Below are 22773 nucleotides of genomic sequence, written 5' to 3'. Positions count from 1 at the left end.
TGGCTTCTCTCGTGAGGTGTGAAGCCACTACATGGACTTTGTCTTGTAGATCTAAAACTTTAGCTAAAGGGAAATATGCAAAAAATTGATGAATAAATTGTGTAGTTGCAAAATGATGACGCTTACAATCATACTTCTAAAGTTTGGTTGAGGTCGTATGATGGTGGTTGTTGGAGCGGATGAGGTGCTAGGACTAGGTGCCATTTTGGGAAGCGTTGCCTTAAGATTGGCCTAAAAGGTTGTTAATAAATTACTGATGCTTTAGGTGCATGGCTTCCTGATCTAGCTTATGTTGGTGTTATGCCACCGTTGCACATTCTCAGTCTTCAGTTTCCTTACATTTGATTTCTTAGAATGATGTGACTAGCTTTTGGAAAGTAAAAGATTAAAGCTTTTTAAATACTAAAAAGAGAAGAGCTTCTGTTATTAAAAAGTGTAATGAAGAAACAACTTTTAGATTAGGTCTAGGATAAAGGTCATGGGATCAAGTATAAAAGGGGGCTCATGGGCCACTATTGTCAATCTTTTGGACATCTTTTGATATTTGGTCACTTTGACTCTTGGAGCCTCTTGGCTTTCATACTTTAGCTTATGGAAGGCTATTTCCATCCTCTTGGTGAGAGGTTAACTCCCTTAGGCATCATGGTTCTTCGTATGAGATTATTTCCTTACTCTTATATTGATCCATGGTGATTATCCCATATCTCAGCTTTATGATCACTTCTTCTCAATTGGTATTATAGATCTTGGCTTAGATCCTTGTTTAGGGAGTGATTAGAAGATTAATCATTTTTGAATTATTCTTAATCTAATTTTTAGAATGTATTTTCTTGATCATGATTAGTGAGAATCATTTTTAGATTGCTATTATCTAAGTTTTTAGAATGCATTTTCTTGATCATGATTAGTGTTAATCATTTTTGGATTAGATATTTCCACAGTTTCAAAATATATTTTCTTGATTTTTCTACATTGCTTGATGTTCTTGAAAATAATGATAACAAGAAACTAGGGTTTGTGTGAAGATTTGATGGAAATAAACTCTAATTCATGCAAAATTTCTACAAAATTCAAGAAATTCAAGAATATATTCAAGAACATCAAGCACTGTAGAAAAATCAAGAAAATGTATTTTGAAACTGTGGAAATCTCTAATCCAAAAATGATTAACACTAATCATGATCAAGAAAAATCATTTTTAGATTGTATTTTTCTTGATCATGATTAGTGTTAATCATTTTTGGATTAGAGATTTCCACAGTTTCAAAACACATTTTCTTGATTTTTCTACAGTGCTTGATGTTCTTGAATATATTCTTGAATTTCTTGAATTTTGTAAAAATTTTGCATGAATTAGAGTTTATTTCCATCAAATCTTCACACAAACCCTAGTTTCTTGTTATCATTTACAAGATTCTTTGAGTTTCTTGCATTCTTGGGAAGATTCTTGGTTGTTGTGTAGTTTTGGTGAAAGATTTATCAAGAAATGTGCTGATTATCAAAGGAATTGGAGACAGATTGCAAATATTGTAAAATCTTGGTGCAGTTTTAAAAAAGTGTACAAAATACAATTTGATGTGCAGTTTCAAGTGCAAAGTTAAAGATTCAAGAGAAAAGTTAAAGAATTGTGAAGATCTATTTTAAGATCACAGTGCAGAATTGAAAATTATAGTGCAAAGTACTATTCTATTGTTGCAGATCTACAGTGCAAAGTACTATTCTGTTTGCATATCTACAATGCAAAATGCGGTTCTATACAAGAGTTTGATGTTCAGAATGAAGTTTATACAAATCTTGATGTTGTTTTATAAAAAAGACAGAGGTGTAGAGTCAAGATCTTGATGCTATGATCGAGATTCATCCAAGTTTGGTGCAAACTTGTAATAGTAAGAGTGAACTTTACCCTAATATTGCCTTATTTTACATTTTTTTTAATATTATGCAAGAAAGTTTACTCAGTGTTCAATAGTTACAAGAAAAGTATAAAATTTCTTAAGAAAGTGATTACAATAGTGGATTAGTGTTAATCCTCAAAATATTAATGCTAAATATGATAATAAAATCAAGATTAAGTTCTATAATAGCATAATACAAGAGCCTTTTCATCATTGAGCTTTGGTTTTGTTAAGCTTCATTGAAGAGGACAAACAATTAGACAGTGGATAGTGATTATAGTAAGGATTAGTGATAGTCAATATGATTAGTCAATAATATTGGCAAAGGAATAGTGATAAGTCAATAATCTTGGCAAAGGAATAATTTCAGAGAGTTGAACAATAATCTACATCATTTAACACGCATTTAATGGTCTATTATGCCTTGTAAGTTTAATTAATAGAGTTAATATCTTATTTAACCTTCCTTGAGCTTGATTAAGAGAAGGATTGCAATGATGTGAAGGTCTGTATGCAGCTAGCATAGATGGTGCAGTTTGCACCCAAGCCATAGCTTAATGGCAAAATAGCTTAAAGATGATGATCTATTTCTTGCATCACAATATCTTTGTGGTTGGAGACTATTTGTTTAGATATCCAGCTAGTTTCTTGAATGAACAAGAAGCAAGAATATGGTATGTTAGTGTTGAGGCTTTCTTTTAAGATGGTGTAATAAGAGTTTATACGAGGTTCTGTGCATTACTGCTTATAAGAGCAACGCTTTACCATCACACAACTGGCTTTGAGACAGGAACTTGCAGACTCAAAGGTGAAGCTCTTAAATTAAATAGCCACAGCAATACCAGCCATGGTTGAGAGATCTTGTGACAAATGAGCTCCATGATCTTGCCTTGCACAGCAAGCTCCTACGGCTTGTTTCGTAGCTTTCCTCTTCATCTCTTGGAGTGCAGCTTGATAGCAGTTCTTCTTAGAGAGCAGTAAGTCAAATCTTCAAAAGCCAAAGAGATATTCAGAGGTAGATCTTCTCACTAGCTAGCATCATCATCTTATCTGTTATAGTAGCCAGTATCACTTCTGTCGCACGCAGTTTTAGGTACAAGAGAAGAGCCTGCACGCAAATCCAGGTGTAAGTGAGAGCCTGCCTCTATAACGAAGATCAGCGCTTAAGAGTTGTATAGCTAGTACGACATCAAGAAGACATCATCACAACATACACAAGCACGTCGTTCGTCCGTTCGGGTTTTGCTTCAACTGCTATACCAATAGTTCAGCTCAGATCCCAGCATGCGCAATTGCATATGTAGTCGACTAAAGTCAATGGACTCTTCACAGTTGTGATTGTTGATCCTCCATTATTCACTTGTTTGCTGCCACCATCACTATTCTCTCGTTCTGTGTCTCTACAAGGAAAAACAATATGGACTAACCTTTGCCAATTAGCTCTTTTTTTTTGGGGTTTTTTCACAAAAAAAAGCACCCAACACCTTAAAACATTCGCCCAAATTTTGGCTGTTGTGAAGGATTTTAGAAAATATTTGCTTGATTTTTTATGGCATTTTTTGAAAACATTCGCCCCATTTTCTATAATTTTAGATTTGTATAGGAGGAATAATTGTCAACCCACCAACACTTATATATTCATAGAGGCATATTATTTTTTACCCTGACGGTACATCACTGGGTATGTTCTAGTTGGTGGCGTCACTACGAATGCTAGTGCAACATTGTCTTTAATGGAGAGGGGCATGTTCGGCCAATAGCACAGTACATGGTGCTTTTACTAGAAGGATCAATGTAGGATTTTACATTGTCGTCTTCTTGAAGCTGTGTTTTTGTTGTAGTGCAGTAAAAAAACAATAACATGACTGCACAGGAAACGTATCTCACCACATGCACCATGTCTGTAAATACATTAGGACCAGCTAGGGTATTTTTTTCCTCTCTTTAGGAGGTTTTTTCCTCGTGCTAGTATACACCCATCTTGGGGTATACTTATCATCTTTGTATATCATACATTCATTATCTATCTATCATCTCATTATGTGCTCCCTTGAGCTTCTCCACTGTGTGTGTTTATGTGTGCATTCCTAAAACCCTATTTCCAATAGTTATCATCGTTACAATCCTCTCACTAAGAAAATTATTATCAGTAGATATGTTCTTTAATAGAGGATTATATTTATCTAATGATGGAATTCAAAAAGCATGCCTATGGCAATTCTCTAGACATGTTTGAGATGGGTTATTGCTTGTGGTATAAAATACTCTAACGTGCTTTGTTTTATGCACTTAAAGGACTAACTTTTACGCTGTCTAACCTTAGATGACCTAAATGTTTATTCTCTAAGTGAGTCAAGAGATTGAACCTACCATCTAAGGCTAGGAGAACTGACCTACATAGCTCGTTCTCATGACATGTCTTGGACTAGGGCTCATCAATAATACTATTCTTATACATATGTTTAGTACCTTTTTAGGAATATTTATCATATGTTGTAACCCCATTGTGACACTACACCTCAATGCATGATGCATGTGACATTCCCTCCATCTTAGCTTGTTGGTAATAGTTCCATGGCCTCCAAGTAGTCTGCCAATAACTAAGGATACTCTTGGAACAAATCCTCATCTAGCCAAATGCCTTCATGAGTGCCTTGGTCCTTGAACTTTGTATAGAAGTATCTGATTCTTTGGCGAGACCAAAAACATTCTTCCACCTATGGATGGAGGAGAATCTACTAGGGCTTGATGACTTATGATTCATCGACCACTTCAGTCTACTGCTCATTTGGAACCTCTTGTAAGGATGGTCCAATATATAGATTTAACCCCATGAGATGTAGAAGACATCATGCATAGTCCAACTGTCTAGCAACTTCAACTTCATAGAGAGACATCATTGGGCTTCTTTACAATTGAGAACGTGCCAAAACTTCAGAAAGAAAGCTTGGGAAAATGCTTGTCCACTTGCTTTAACCATTGCTTCATGATGTGGAGAAATACCCCATCTCCCTTCTTGTAGTTGACATCCCTGTGTGAGACTTATTAGCTTGCTTGGTGTATGCTTCATGTTCTTTGGTTAGGTGATCCTTCACTAACTCAATGATCTTTGAGAATAACTATGTAGTCTTGTTAGCCTCCAATGATGGTGATACCATACTCGTAAGAAGGGAAGAGAAACGGTGACCAAATGTGGCCTCATATGGAGTCTTGCCAATGCTAGATGAATGAGTATCATTGAGGATTACCTGTACCAACAATGGAAGATATTGTTCCCACTTTGACTATTTGTCATGGTAGTACGCTTTGAGAACGTCAAAAGCTAGCTGATTGTAAATTTCTGTTTGGCTATCTATTTATGGATGAAAAGTGTTAAGTTTAGTCACAAAGTTATCTCTCCAAAAATGAGACATAAACTTTATATCTCTATCTGAAGGAATTGTCCTAGAAAACCCATAAATTGGATATACCAAAGACAAATGAATAGGTGAGAAGAATCTTCTGCTGTGGCTATTTGTTTGCACGAAATAAGCATGCACACAATTTACTAAACCGGTCCACAATACAATGGTCAAACACTCTGTATTTTGGGTCCCTATAGTAGCTAGAAGAGGACCTAAAAAATCCATACCAATGTCCTGAAAAGGTGCCTCTGGAATAGGCAAAGGTTGTAGCAACTTGGCCTGCTTTAAGTGTGGAACCTTCACTTTTTGACATATTTGACAAGCTTGGACATACTGGTAGACATACCTTTACATTTTTGGCCAATATGAATTCCATCTTATAAAGGTTTCTAATGCTTCAGAGCAGCGAGCACCCCTAATAGCTCTTTGTCATACACCGAATAATTCTTTTTAGCTTTATTCAACTTGTGTGGTGATGACCTCATTGGAATAAGTCAACACGGATGACCCATTCTGGGAGAGTTTGTAAAACTTATCCTCTAAATTGGTCATTTTGGGGTGAAAGAAATCTTACTTTGAGGTCCAACACAAAAGTCTCCCGTACATAATGGGTTGTGCTTGTGGGCTAGGTCTATGTAGACCTGACTAATGCTGCCACCAAGTAATGGCTTCTCTCGTGAGGTGTGAAGCCACAAGATGAACTTTGTCTTGTAGATCTAAAACTTTAGCGAAAGGGAAATATGCAACAAATTGATGAATAAATTGTGTAGTTGTAGAATGATGACAATTACGATCATACTTCTAAAGTTTGGTTGAGGTCGTATGATGGTGGTTGTTGGAGCGGATGAGGTACTAGGACTAGATGCCATTTTGGGAAGCGTTGCCTTAAGACTGGTCTGTATGCAATGATGTGAAGGTCTGTATGCAATGATGTGAAGGTCTGTATGCAGCTAGCATAGATGGTGCAATTTGCACCCAAGCCATAGCTTAATGGCAAAATAGCTTAAAGATGATGATCTATTTCTTGCATCACAATATCTTTGTGGTTGGAGACTATTTGTTTAGATATCTAGCTAGTTTCTTGAATGAACAAGAAGCAAGATGGTATGTTAGTGTTGAGGCTTTCTTTTAAGATGGTGTAATAAGAGTTTATACGAGGTTCTGTGCATTACTGCTTACTGAAAGAGCAACGCTTTACCATCACACAAGTGGCTTTGAGACAGGAACTTGCAGACTCAAAGGTGAAGCTCTTAAAAACAAATTAAATAGCCACAGCAATACCAGCCATGGTTGCGGGATCTTGACGAAGGAGCTCCATGATCTAGCCTTCCACAGCAGGCTCCTACGGCTTGTTTCGCAGCCTTCCTCTTCATCTCTTGGAGTGCAGCTTGATAGTAGTTCTTCTCAGAGCAGTAAGTCAGATCTTCAGAAGCCAAAGAGATATTCAGAGGTAGATCTTCTCACTAGCTAGCATCATCATCTTATCCGTTATAGCCAGCATCACTTCTGTCGCACGCAGTTTTAGGTGCAAGAGAAGAGCCTGCATGCAAATCCAAGTGTAAGTGAGAGCGTGCCTCTACAGCGAAGATCAGCACTTAAGAGTTGTATAGCCAGTACGACATCAAGAACACATCATCACAGCATACACAAGCACGTCGTTCGTCCGTTCGAGTTTTGCTTCAACTGTTATACTGATAGTTTAGCTCAGATCCCAGCATGCACAATTGCATATGTAGTCAACGAAAGTCAATGGACTCTTCACAGTTTGTGACTGTTGATCCTCCATTGTTCACTCGTGCTACCGCCATCACTATTCTCTCGTTCTGTCTCTCTACAAGGAAAAAAATATGAGCTAATCTTTGCCAATTAGCTCTTTTTTTTTGTTTTTTCACAAAAAAAGCACCCAACATCTTAAAACATTCGCCCAAATTTTGGCTGTTGTGAAGGATTTTAGAAAATATTCGCTCGATTTTGGACATTTTATGGCATTTTTTGAAAACATTCGCCCCATTTTCTATAGTTTTAGATTTGTATAGGAGGAATAATTGTCAACCCACCAACACTTATATATTCATGGAGGCATCTTATTTTTTACCATGATGGTACATCACTGGGTATGTTCTAGTTGTGGCGTCACGATACGAATGCTAGTGCAACATTGTCTTAAATGGAGAGGGGCATGTTCGGCCAATAGCATAGTACATGGTGCTTTTACTAGAAGGATCAATGTAGGAGTTTACATCGTCGTCTTCTTGAAGTTGTGTTTTTGTTGTAGCACAGTAAAAAAACAACAACATGAGTGCACAAGAAACGTATCTCACCACATGCACTCTCTCTCTCTCTCTCTCTCTCTCTCTCTCTCTCGTTTCGGCATCATTTTCTCTTTCGTTTGCATTTGTAGAGAAACGCCCTCTCTCTTCGTTTCGTCCATCTCTCATTTAGTACAAAGCTGGACTTTTTGCAAAGGATTATGCGCAAGGAAAAGGAATTGACTATGGTGAAACCTTTTCACCCCATGTCGTATGGCTACCATCATGCAGAGTATCATTACATTAGTAGCACATAAAGGTTGGAATGAACGTCAGTTAGATATCAAAATTTCTTTCTTGAATGGATATTTGCATGAGGAGGTCTATATATCTCAGCCTCATGGTTTTATTCAGAAAGGTTAGGAATCAAAAGTATGCACATTGAAGAAAGCTTTATATCGTCTTAAGCAAGCTCCTAGAGCATGGTATAAAAAGATACATACATACTTGGTTGCATAGGATTTTTGTAATAGCCAACTGACAGTACCTTGTATATTAAGAGGACTGAGGATGTTTTATTGGTCATCGTGTTATATGTTGATGACATGATTCTCACAGAAAAAGATAACCAGATTTTAGCTTTTATTAGCCGATTTAGAGAAGTCTTTTGAGATGTCAGATCTTAGACCGTTCCACTATTATTTGGGCATTGAGTTTTGGTAGTGTAATGATGGCATTATTATGTTGCAGAGGAAATACATAGATGCATTGTTGAAGAGGTTCAATCTTGAAGACTGTAAACCTCTGGCTACGCCAATGGAGTTGGATTTACGACTAAGTCTTAAAGATGTAGGAGACCCTTTTGATATTGTCTTGTATCAAGAAGCTGTTGTTGGATGCCTTATCTTTTCATATAACACCAAGCTTGACATTCAATATATGGTCTCAATATTGAACAGATTTATACATTAGCCTAGGCATAAAGCATTGGCAATCTATCAAACGAGTGTTCCGTTACCTAAAGGGCACCAAGCACTTTGGGTCGTTTTATCCCAAGGGGGATAAATCACAATTGTATGCATTTATAGACTCAAAATGGGGTGGATGTTATGACACACCAGTGTCCATGAGTGGTTTTTAGTTTTGCCTTGGTGATTCATGTATATCATGGCTCAGCAAAGAAACCCCTTTGTGGCCACTTCTAGCTTGTGAAGTTGAGTATAGGGTAGTGTTTATAGCTACTATTGAGTGTTATTGGCTCAAGTGCCTTATTGTTGATCTGGGTATTAGCGAGTCCTCATCCACTACCATCCTCATTGACAATCAATGTGATATAGTAGCTACGAGGAATCCAATTTTCATGCTTCCACAAAGCTCATTGAGGTGCACTATCATTATATTAGGGAGAGATGCTATGTAGGGGGAAATCAGCTTGGCTTACATACCAACACATGACAACTTGGCAGATTTGTTCAAGAAGGCTCTCCCACCATGAGAGAATTTTGAAGCTTTTCACAAATCTTTAAACTTACTTCCCTTTGTTGGGGACTAGTTTAGGCTCCCTATCACAATCCAAAGTGCCTGGCACATCTATGTTCTTCTAGTGCTAGGTCACCCCTTATTCACATTATAGCCATATTTTGATAGGGATGTCTATAAATACATTAGGGCCAGCTAGGGTATTTTTTTCCTCTTTAGGAGGTTTTTTCCTCGTGCTAGTATACACCCATCTTGGGGTATACTTATCATCTTTGTATAGCACACATTCATTATCTATCTATCATCTCATTGTGTGCTCCCTTGAGCTTCTCCACTGTGTGTGTTTATGTGTGCATTTCTAAAACCCTATTTCCAATAGTTATCATCTTTATAATCCTCTCACTAAGAAAATTATTATCAGTAGATATGTTTTTTTTACAGAGGATTATATTTATCTAATGATGGAATTCAATAAGCATGCCTATGGCAATTCTCTAGACATGTTTGAGATGGGTTATTACTTGTGTTATAAAATACTCTAACATGCTTTGTTTTATGGACTTAAAGGACTAACTTTTATGCTGTCTAACCTTAGATGACATAAATGTTTATTGTCTAAGTGAGTTCAGAGACTCACCCTACCATCTAAGGCTGGGAGACTGACCTACATAGCTCGTTCTCATGACATGTCTTGGACTAGGGCTCATCAACAATACTATTCTTATACAAATGTTTAGTACCTTTTTAGGAATATTTATCGTATGTTGTAACCCCATTGTGACACTACACCACCTCAATGCATGGTGCATGTGACATTCCCTCCATCTTAGCATGGTAATAGTTCCATGGCCTCCAAGTAGTCCGCCAATAACTAAGGATACTCTTGGAACAAATCCTCATCTATTGGTCGTCCTCAAATGCATAAGTCTAGGTTTTCTGGGTGAGATATGGTGCTCCATCTCACGTTTTCTACATGGGCTTCTCCAAGAGGGCCCAAACACATAAATCTAGTTTTCTCAATCTTGTCATGCTTGAACAACTTCTAATGGTGGCTAAACTTTGTTAGTGTTTGTCGGGTATACCACTCTCCACACACTTACAAAGTTAAGTCCCCATCAAACGACATTTGAGCAAGATATGGTTCTCCATCTCACATTTTCTATATGGGTTTTTCCAAAAGGGCCCAAACACAAAAAATCTTGGTTTTCTTGATCTTGTCATCATTGCTCGGATGACATCCGATTATGGTTGAACTTTACAAGTGGGTATGGGGTACCCCTCCCCACATACTTATAAATTTTGGTCACCATCAAACATGATTTAGGCAACATATGGTGCTCCATCTCATGTTTTCTACATGGGTTTCTTCAAGAAGAGGCTCTAAACACACATGGGTTTCTTCAAGAAGAGGCTCTAAACACACAGGGTTTTCTCAAACTCGTCTTATCTGAACAATGTTGTGATGGTGGTTGAACTTTGCAAGTGTGTGTGTAGTATCCCTCTCCACACACTTACAAAGTCTGGTCACTATTGGATGTCCTTTGAGCAAGATATGGTGCATCATCTCACCTTTTTTACATGGATTTCTCCAAGTCTAGGGTTCAAACTCACAAAATTTGGGTTTTCCAAAGTCTTGGGATTTTTCAAAATTCTACAATATGTTCTTAAGAGGGTCCAAACTCACAAAATTGGGTTTTCTCGAACTTGCTTTTCTCAAATGAGATTCAGATGGTGGTGGCCGAACTTTTCATTTGTGTGTGGGCTATCCCTCCCCATACACTTACAAAGTTTTGTCACCATCGAATGTCATTCAGGCATGAGATATGATGCTCCATCTCATGTTTTCTACACAGGTTTCTTTAAGAGGGCTAAACACACAAAATTTGGGTTTTCTCCCTACTGTATATTGGCACACAATTCTAAGATTATTTAAGTAAACTTGTGGTGGATGAGCTCTCTTCAATCCTCTTAGCTATTAATATTAATTTTATCTTAATCGTTATCTTAGCTCTTCTAATCCTTTCTAATTCTCTTATCTCTTTTGATCGTTATCTTAGCTCTTCTAATCCTTTCTAATTCTCTTATCTCTTTTAATCTTTTCTTAACCTTGTCTTAGGTATTGTAATACTCTTAGCTCTTTTAATCCTCTTCTAAGCTCTTGTAATCATTGCCTTAGCTCTTAGAATGGGTTTCAAGGCTATCGAAGATGAAATGGTGATAGGTCAAGAAACCACCCTGCCCATCTCATTCATGAGCAGGAAAGGAAAACAATAGCTTGTGAGTGAAAGAGACAATGGGAATCATGCTGATAAGTTGCAAAACGTGTCATACCAAACCATCCTTCTCCACTTTCCCTCCCAGCACACTCTGCCCGCTTCTCCTCCCCCATCCCCTCCTCCTCCACAAGAACCCACCCATCCTCCACCTCCTTCTTTGCCCATTTTCAAGGTATCACGCTGTCATCACAAGCAATCATGCTCAATTCATTGATCAAGTATCCTAGCATCATGGTGGAGTATAGGGTGGTCAAAGAGTGAGGAGAGCTAACATGGCTATCTTAAGTAGTCTACATACTTGCTATTATGTAATCAAGAGGAGAAACACTATGGATGTATTGGCAACTTAACAAGCCATTTTGGTAGCAATAACTACCTTGAAAATGGTGAGTAAGGTGAGTGCCACATCTCACATCCTTTCCATGGCACCACACACACTTAGAGTTGGGTCTAGTAGAAGCCAAAGTCTAGATGGTAATCATCCTAGAACACTATGACGAGTAAGCACCTCGATGTTATCGTAGGTCGGACCAATCCATTAGAGACTTGATAGAAAGCTTTTTGGAGGAAAATTCTCATGCCTCACCAATTTTTAAGAAATCTTTATGTAAGAGAGTTGTTAGAAAGCAATATATTGAGCATGGCACTTGCTTTCTAGATAGAGTTGTATACTCTTTTTGTAGCTATATTCCCCCACATTTGGATTGGGTGCAATGATCATTTAAGGCATGTAAGCCATGGTTTGTGAGATACTCATGTTAGCATGACATGTGTTGTTGTCACTATACCGCGTGGAGTTTCAGCTCTTTTATAATGTTTTTCGTTCTCGTAGTGGGCATACCCAACTTCCTCGTAGCCCTCAAGATTTCATCAACATACTATGTGCACGAGACTATGTGCACGAGACATGGATGTCCTTTATCATCGCTTGTATGGGGGCTACTTGCACCACATGGATCTCTTGTTGCGAGGCTAGAGATAGTGGAGTAGAATGCTAGTGAGGTGGAGTAGTGCTATAAGTACTGCAAGGTGGTGGGCATGATCTAGGAGATTATAACTTGTGGAGCATCATACACCATGTGCACTATTCACACGAACTTTCAGGTGGAGCAGGTGTATCCATACATCCGGCACACACATAATACCAACAAGTGGCATGACCAATAGTTATAAGCATGCGTGGCATAGTTTCCTCTGAGTGTAGTTGTCTCTATAGTAGTAGATTTTACAAAGAACTACACATTTACGCCATACCACGTGATTCAATCGATGGAGCTTCTTTGAGACTAGGCACGAGAAGGGGGGGCATGATGGAGTAAGAACATGTGTTAAACAGACTCTTTGTTATTACTAGCTTCTTCAGCATAATGTAGATAGATTTTGAGGTGTAGCCCAGGTGGTGGATTAGTGTGGTCAACATCTAGCAAGGAGCACAACATCTTCATATCCCTACTATGAGGCTAGGATTGTGAGGAGGAATTTCCATTAGGAGTGCGATAGCGATAGACCCCAAGAACTTCACTCAACATTTTGCATTCTTTTTTGGGTCATGTATGGATGATGACTACACAAATTGTACTATGTCATCAGGAGCTGATCATTGGGTTGAAAAGGTGTTAATTCCCATGTGCTTTCTATATCCCATATAGCCCCTAGTACCAGTAGGCCTAGTTTGTTCAAACTATGACACATTGATACATTTCTTATAGGACGGTGATGTTTTTGCAATCATTGTTTTGATGAGGATAACAAGGAGGGGTGATTATTATCTCATGAGGTGCACTAGGTCAAAGTGCACCCTTGACCATGACATAGTGGATAAGCAAGGGTTTCACTTTGAAGGCCATAGCATGATTGTTGCAAGGTGTTTTTACCTGTAGCCTGTAGCCAAGTAGGGATTTTACCAGTAGGTCAGCCTAGTAGGGAGATTCATTCACTTCAAACTATGGAAGTGGGATTCATAGGCCTTTCAGTTTTTCAATTTAGTGGCTACAATCAAGCTTAAGCTTGATCGGGTACGCAACAATAAAGCTTGAATTGAAGTCAGCAGCTGGTTGCGTGCTGCTACTCTTGAACTCGCTAGAAAGTTGCTTAAAAAATCTTAGTTGGATCACCGATTCTCAAGACTCTGTGATCGGATGATTGGAAATGAAGAATGAGACGATTGAAGATGAAGAATTTATAATTGGACAGTGAGGGAGAAATCGTCGATTGGAGAGTGGGAGAAATTGCTAATTGGACAGTGGGAGAAATTGACAATTGAACTCCTGGAGAAATCAGCGACGACGATGAGAAATCGTCGATTGGCTCTTAGATCGATGTTTAAAAATACGATCGAGATGATTAGATACAACCAATCAAACAATTAGAGATGACCGATCAGATGATTAAAAAAGTATAATATCATGCAAACACCTAGGTCCTTGTTCATTCCCATCATCGTCACCTAGGTTCCTTTTCATGCTCATCATCATCATCATCTGGTTGTATATATATGTGTTTATCTGTGTGTGTGTGGGGGTTCTGCACATACATGTACACACATATATTAAATGTGTATTTACAAGAAAGAGTGTATACAATTTCTATTTGCAAGAAAGTGTATACACTTCTATTTACAAGAAAGTGTATACAGTTTCTATTTACAAGAAAGTGTATACACTTCTATTATCCAATGTGTATTTACAAGAAAGTGTGTATATAAGTACTTCTATTATCCATTGATGGAATCCACATATTACAAAGCTTTGATTCGCTGAAACATAACCTGTTTTGTAGATTACAAAATATGAGATTTCACACCACTAAACTCAATTTAATGAATATGCACATTCTATAATAGGAAATTATTACATTGATTTTTAAAATCTAGCAAGGAGAAATTTCCACTTGTCAATACTTAAAAAACTTGAACTTGAATTATCAAATAAAATCCAAAACTTATTTAAATACATTAAAATCTTTTTTATATATAAACGAATTGGGACATATCTACTTTATTTTGGGGGATACTTAAAAATTACTTTTAATTCACTACTAATAGATGATTGGTTTTGAAGAGATTGATTGAGCTTTCCTTTAGTCTCATACCTCGTGCTGCATAGGTTCCAACCAAAAATGAGAGATATTTATTACAATTAAATTACAACTTGATTATTTAATTAATATTGTAGCCAAATTAGGGTGAGTGAGTGAGTGAGAGTGAGAGAGAGAGATATATATATATTTCCTTTATAGAAGAAGAAAAATCCCACTGATGGAATCCATATATTATAAATCTTTAATTTGCTAAAAATAACCTATTTTGTAGATGATCAAATATGATATTTCACACCAATCAACTCAATTTGATGACTCTACAACTCTTGTTATTTTTACTAATTGGAAAAAATATTCTTTATTAGGAGGACATTATTACATTGATTTTCCAAATCTAGTAAGGAGAAATTTCCACATATGGGTGGAAGCATGTTAATGTGCTACTTTTTTTGTGTCCGAGATGGTGCTAATTAATAGGATTTTTATAATAATTTTTAGATCCAAAGATAACCCACAATGTAAAATTTCCTATCATGCTATATATCATTGGAAAGCTCTTGAGAACATTATTGTATAATCTCTGAAAACTAATTTGTTTTGCAAACATTTTATTGCATGCCCATTTTTTAATGCTACTACTGCTAAAAACCATAAAAAGCGAAGCACATTAACATGCTTCCACCCATATCAATATTTCAAAATCTTGAGTCTTGAATTATCAAATAAAAGATAAATCTTTAATTAAATGCATAATAATATTTTTATATAATGACTTGAGACATGTCAACTTTATTTTGGAGATACTTAAAATTTCTTATAATCCCTACTATTAACAAATGCTTGGTTTTGAAGAGCTAGGCTAAGCTTTCCTTTAGTCTTGTAACTGGTGTTGCATAGGTCAAAATGAGAAATGAGAGATCTTTATTATAATTGAAGAATTACAAAATGGATTGACAAGTATAAGGATGCACGAAAGAGAAGGACAAAGGAAAGAAGAGCCTTTAAGAGATCAACTACCTACCTTCCCTAGAGGCTCTTCCAAATGACTGTAGTATTAAATGGCTTAGAAATACCCTATAGCAAGTTGAAAAGGTAGGAGAGGAGATTACAAGAGAAGAATGGAAGTATGCAAGAGGATATGACTACCATGTAAGTAAAGATGTTTTATTTTACTAATATATATAGCCTTTTAATAAAAGTTTATAAAGATTTTTAAGTGACGTTGATGGCACGGAAGCGGTAGAGCTGTCTACACCCTTATAGCATGCCACACTTCCACACACGCATGCAAACACACCAAAACACCAGACCAAAGAGCATGAACAAGACTCTTATTTCAGAAAGGACCTTGACCTTTACAGAGGTGGATATCCCAAAAATATCCCAGACACCAGCTTCACCAAGCACCCGCTCACAATCAGCCCTCTCCAGCTCCTGGTCGCTCCCAATCCGTTCCCTCTTGGTTCTCTACAGAGCAGACCTCTTCACTCTCTGCTCTGCTCCTCAGCTGAAGGTTTCTCTGCTATACCACCAGCACACTGCCAGTCCTCAAAGCATAAAACTCGGTCATCATCTAACTTTGTCACCAAGCCAACAACCAGCCCAAGCCACACTTCTGAACTTCCCTGCCTCTCAAAGACGGCAACCATGTAATCAAGAAAACACCCCAGACGGTTCTCCTGCCAGTCGAAACCACCTATCACCACAGCAGCCCCCAACTTTTTTTCCCTGTCTCTTCAGAATTACCTGCCAGCACTTCGTCTCTTGTCTTTTTTCGCCTATGGCAGCACACACCCACTCTTATCCTCTGTGACTACTCCTCCAGCCGACCTGCCTCCTCAGCGACCCAAACCAAAAGCCCTTCGACCAGCACCTCCAGCTCACTGTCATCGCCAGTCTCTGCACACTGCCTTCACCACTCGCTGCACCTTACGCTTCAGCCTGTCATCTTAACGGTGGTCATATTCACCACGTCCAAGCTGCGCCTGACCTTGCCAGCTGCGCTCATCGGCCCATAGGCGGCCTCTGCGCCTATGGCTGCAGCTACGCCCGCCTGAGAACCCACACGGCGGTCATACCACCCTGTTCCACGCTCCTCTCTAAGCGTCTGTGGCCACCCAAACCACAACACCAGCGTCTGCTCTTCTGCAGCGTCTCTGTGGCTGCAGCTCCAACATAAAAACACATGGGGCCCTCTTCCCCGTCGGCTCCTTCAGCCGAATCACCCGCGGCTGCTCCCAGCTGCACTCTTAGGCGGTTCCTACACGCGGCCCTCCTGCAGCTCACCCAGCGAACTCCCTTCGCTCCAGCTCCTGTGGCTGCAGCAAGCCACCCAAACACACACGGGCCTCCACACCTCACTGTCTTCAACTCTGCTGCAGCGCCCCCAGCGAACTCCCTTCCTCTTGTATTCGGCGCACCCAGCCGAATCACCCGCCACCTCTTCGTGCTTCTGGACTGTGCGCTGGCCACCACTCACTTTTCCACGTAGCTTTCCCTCCTATGGCCACGTTCACCATTTATTTATTTTATTTTGAAAAAGAAAGGCCACCATGTACTCTTTTCACACCATGTCCAAGACAAGCCCTCCACCAACTTCAAATGCAGCTTAGTGCCCTTTGTACTTTGACGTGCCCACACATTCGATGCCAAGTAGCTGATATCTTCTCCAGCATCTGACCTCTCACCCGACAGGCTTGCAATAAGCTCAAAACCAATACCGTCCACCCTTTACACCTGGCAACACTCTCAAAAGTAAAACCTTCACACACGCCATGCACACGTATGTACACATTATCAGCCTCTATTTTTAGCCACACATATTTAGCAACCCCCTTTCTTCTGCTGAGACATTTATGTCCAGCAGCTGCACAATTAGAAACCACTTATCCCCCTGGATCAAACAGAAACCTCGGTGCATCTACCTTCCAATCCCTCAAGCATTCTCCTCCATCAAACAACCATTGATAGTCCTGTCATAACCTTCCGTTTCCAGCACCCCCCTTGGCTCTTCATACATGGCCTCATCACCATTTGCTGTTGTACTTCCTCCTCCAGACCAGCTCACACAGCCTTGTGAGGGAAATAACCATTCCTCGCCTTTACTCCCCTCGGAATACCGAAATAACACTCATCTCATCATCAACCCCCATCTCATGGTCGCTCAGTTTGCCACCCACATCATTGTCTTCCAACCCTTCCTCTGGGCAATCTGCCAGACAACCAAACCGCTCATCCATATGCTGAGCATCCACACGTGGTGTGTTCACCATACACTCACTTCCCTTCAGCCCATCAACATCACACACAGCAACCTCGTACACTGTAGACTCATCATTGTCGCTTTCCTGCAGTTTCTCCAGCTTCAAGACCATTGGCGATCCTGCAAGATTCTCCACATCTTGCACACGCATCCGTACCAAGTCTAAGCTCCCCAAACTGCCAGGCAAAGCATCTTGGTCCCCCTGACCAACAACAATAGTCTCACATGCATCCTCACCACTCACAACCACCAACTCATTCTCTTGGGCATGACAAGGAACACACACCTTATGATCAGCATCCGCACATCCAAAATCTATCACACCATCATCCAAAGGAGCATCCAGCTCACCATCAGTCACACCATCACTCTCTTCCTGCTGCACAACTGGCATGCAAGTATCTGTTTCCTTCTCCAAGGAAGCCAACTTCAACAAATCATCTAGTGCACTATCAAGTACACTGTCCAACTCACCATCCACACTCTCACAGGTTGCAATATCCAACTCATCACCCGGATCATCCATACATACTCCATCCATAGTATCTTCACTAGTAACACCTTGATCATCACTCTCCACCTTGACTGGCTGAAGTACTGGCACCTGCAAGTTGTTACTCTTCTCTGAATCAAAGAGGTCATCCAAGTCATATCCATACTCAAACACATCAGGTTCTTCAGCATTAGCAGCATCATCTTCACAATCCATAGCGTCATCAACACTCCCATCCTCCTCCTCCTCACCTCCTGTCAGGGCTGATTCCAGAAACCTCATCCTTCTTCATTTCCAACAGGCTAATCTGTCCCATATCCTGCTCTGCAACTGTGACCTTATGGACCTCACTAACATTTGGCTGAATTGCATCCTTCACCTGCACACTAGGGCCACTCACCCTATCACTCATTCCCAAAGACAATTGATATATACCACCATTAGCTTTGGCTGGTCTCTTACATTACAGACTGATATGACCCCACTCACTACAATTCCGGCATTGCACATCACACGGATACCCTCTCCCTCTTCCAATATCTGCTGAATTTCCTCCATAACCAGATGATGCATCAGTCTTCCTTCCCACATCACCTACGCCTCTTCCTCTTCCTGCAGACTCTATCCAATTCAAGCTTAAAGACTTCATGAGCTCCACTGCATCATGAACCTCCCTCTTCAATGAGTCCTCCTGCCTAGGAACAACAGCAGCTTTTCTTCCAGGATGCATACTCTCAATCTCTGGCATCTTCACAAACCTCTTCGGCTCTTCCTGCATTCTCATCTGCCTCAAACGCTTCACCTTCCACTCCTTCTCACGAGCAACTCTGACAGCCTCCTCAAAGCTATCCAGGTTCTTCAGCTCCACCTTTAGACGGATCGTTGGCTCCAGACCAGCCACAAACCGCTCCCTCTTTATCATCTGCGGGGGTACTTCAGGAATCAAAGCTTCACACCATAGACTCCACAGTCTACCAAACTCTATCAGATACTGATCCACATCCTGACCATCCTTCTGCTGAATGTTACACAACTCCTTCCACACTTCATTCGGACTCTTCACATGGATAAACTTTGCCAAAAATGCAGCTCTGACTACACGGTACTCAGGATCCTGCTGATGAACATTCCTGTGTGTAGTCACAAACATCTATAACCATACCTTTGCATCACCCTGTAAGCAATAAGTAAAAATCTGAGAAAGGATCTCCGGGGTTGCCCTGTCTTTCATCAAAGCTGTAAACTCCATCTTCTCCAAAAACCTGGTTGCATCCTCCTGTGGCAATCCCCAATACTCCGGAAAATCCTGAGCCATTTCCAAATCTTTCTTCACACAGCCCCTATCTTCTTTCACAAACCAGAGGAAATCTACTCCTCTGTGGAGACACCAAAAAGTGATGGCACGGAAGCGGTAGAACTGTCTACACCCTTATAGCATGCCACACTTCCACACACGCATGCAAACACACCAAAACACCAGACCAAAGAGCATGAACAAGACTCTTATTTCAGAAAGGACCTTGACCTTTACAGAGGTGGATATCCCAAAAATATCCCAGACACCAGCTTCACCAAGCACCCGCTCACAATCAGCCCTCTCCAGCTCCTGGTCGCTCCCAATCCGTTCCCTCTTGGTTCTCTACAGCAGACCTCTTCACTCTCTGCTCTACTCCTCAGCTGAAGGTTTCTCTGCTATACCACCAGCACATTGCCAGTCCTCAAAGCATAAAACCCGGTCATCATCTAACTTTGTCACCAAGCCAACAACCAGCCCAAGCCACACTTCTGAACTTCCCTGCCTCTCAAAGACGGCAACCATGTAATCAAGAAAACACCCCAGACGGTTCTCCTGCCAGTTGGAACCACCTATCACCAACAGCAGCCCCCAACTTTTTTTCCGTGTCTCTTCAGAATTACCTGCCAGCACTTTGTCTCTTGTCTTTTTTCGCCTATGGCAGCACACACCCACTCTTATCCTCTGTGACTACTCCTCCAGTCGACCTGCCTCCTCAGCGACCCAAACCAAAAGCCCTTCGACCAGCACCTCCAGCTCACTGTCATCGCCAGTCTCTGCACACTGCCTTCACCACTCGCTGCACCTTACGCTTCAGCCTGTCATCTTAACGGCGGCCATATTCACCACGTCCAAGCTGCGCCTGACCTTGCCAGCTGCGCTCATCGGCCCATAGGCGGCCTCTGCGCCTATGGCTGCAGCTACGCCCGCCTGAGAACCCACACGGCGGTCATACCACCCTGTTCCACGCTCCTCTCTAAGCGTCTGTGGCTGCACACGCCACCCAAACCACAACACCAGCGTCTGCTCTTCTGCAGCATCTCTGTGGCTGCAGCTCCAACACAAAAACACACGGGGCCCTCTTCCCCGTCGGCTCCTTCAACCGAATCACCCGCGGCTGCTCCCAGCTGCACTCTTAGGCGGTTCCTACACGCGGCCCTCCTGCAGCTCACCCAGCGAACTCCCTTCGCTCCAGCTCCTGTGGCTGCAGCAAGCCACCCAAACACACACGGGCCTCCACACCTCACTGTCTTCAGCTCTGCTGCAGCGCCCCCAGCGAACTCCCTTCCTCTTGTATTCGGCGCACCCAGCCGAATCACCCGCCACCTCTTCGTGCTTCTGGACTGTGCGCTGGCCGCCACTCACTTTTTCACGTAGTTTTCCCTCCTATGGCCACGTTCACCATTTATTTATTTTATTTTGAAAAAGAAAGGCCACCATGTACTCTTTTCACACCATGTCCAAGACAAGCCCTCCACCAACTTCAAATGCAGCTTAGTGCCCTTTGTACTTTGACGTGCCCACACATTCGATGCCAAGTAGCTGATATCTTCTCCAGCATCTGACCTCTCACCCGACAGGCTTGCAACAAGCTCAAAACCAATACCGTCCACCCTTTACACCTGGCAACGCTCTCAAAAGTAAAACCTTCACACACGCCATGCACACGTATGTACACATTATCAGCCTCTATTTTTAGCCACACAACGTATATAGTGTTTTGATTGTGTTATAGTATAAAGTATATAATGCAATATAGTTAGAAGGTTGACATTTTCACACTTAATGTTGTGGACTCTAAGATAATCACATATGATTAGGATGCAATGAAAAATTTTGAGCATGATAATCGAGCTAGTAGAAGAGATAATAACATTATAGCAGAGAAAATTGACTATTGTGAAACAATTCAAGACATCTTGGAGATTGGATTTAGAGCTTTCAAAGTGTTCATTTTTTATGTCAAGTGGTTTGAAAGTTGTACTCAAGCAACCGTGAAAAAGTATCCAAGTGGATTTCTAAAGGATTTTTTACAGTTGACTCAACCAAATTATGGCAAATGCAAGAGACACATATGTTCTACCATAACGTTGTGAACATGTTTATACTTTTTACAAATTTGAGATGAATTTTAATACTTAAAATCAAAGTCTAAGATATATTTTCTTATACATGTTTTGTGTGTTTTTTCTTTATAGGTTGTGTTTTAACCCATAAAAGAGATCCTAATTGGTGGTATATAATACATGTTGCTCCTCGATCTAAGCATATATTTCAAGAACTAGGTATTGAAGAAGTAATGTATGATGGGATCAATGAAATCTGCAACAAACAATGAGAAAAACGAAGAGGTAGAACAAAATCATTCAGAGTTTGAAGAATGCACTACAAATGAAGATCTTCTACCTTTGATTTTATCAAATGAGTCAATATGTAATAACGATGATAATAATGCATTTACCCATGCTTCAAGTAGTGGAATAGGACTTTACATTGATATGGGGACCATAGAAATGATGGACTTAGAGATAGACCAATTGACATGTATAGATTCAAGATGACATTGTTGATGTAGGGACTTAGGATATACCAATTAACATGTATGGATTTGTTGCAAGATGGCATTGATGATGGAACTATGTAAAGATATAAATCACTATATTCCTTTCTACATATTGATTGGCTTATAACATTTTGCTAAACTTTTTCTCTTTATTATAAAAAAAAATATGCTTGACAAACTTATATGATAAACTTTTACCATATGTTTTTTGTGGACTTCATTTGGAGTATTCTGTTTTTTTTTTTAGCACCGGCCATCAATGACACTTATAACAGCAAAATGTAAAACATCTCTAATAAGTGTCGCTAACCCCTCATCTTGTTATAGTGTATAGGAGAGAGTGTGTGTAAGGATTAGCTTGTGTGTGTTGGGGGCTAGGGGGATGCACATCCGTGTGTGTGTGTGTGTGTGTGTGTGTGTGTGTGTGTGTGTGAGAGAGAGAGAGAGAGAGAGAGGTGGGAAGCAAGGTTAGAGAAAATTGAGTAGATTAGCGCACTTCATAATAATAAGTTTCAAAGAATAATGTACATGTATCGTGTTTTTTAAATTGTAAAATTTCATGACTACTTCATGTCTGAAAGTTTAAGCAAGGTATCAAAAATATATATTCATTCTAAGGGATAAAGGTAAGATATCATGTGATCCATGTGCTTGCTACATAATCCAATTTTGCTTCAGCTTGAATAGAGCATGGGTCAAAACTACAAAGTTCTAGTGAATCTTATGCTTAAGTTTATTGATTTATGAATCTAAATCAATGCTTTGAACTATGTACAAAGTTTGAGCTTCAATCTCCTGAAAAGGGTAACTTGGTAAGTG

Source organism: Cibotium barometz, chromosome 1 (assembly GCF_041138505.1).
Source record: "Cibotium barometz isolate CiBa-2024 chromosome 1, ASM4113850v1, whole genome shotgun sequence".
In the NCBI taxonomy this organism is placed as follows: Eukaryota; Viridiplantae; Streptophyta; class Polypodiopsida; order Cyatheales; family Cibotiaceae; genus Cibotium; species Cibotium barometz.
This window is presented reverse-complemented; position numbering follows the sequence as displayed.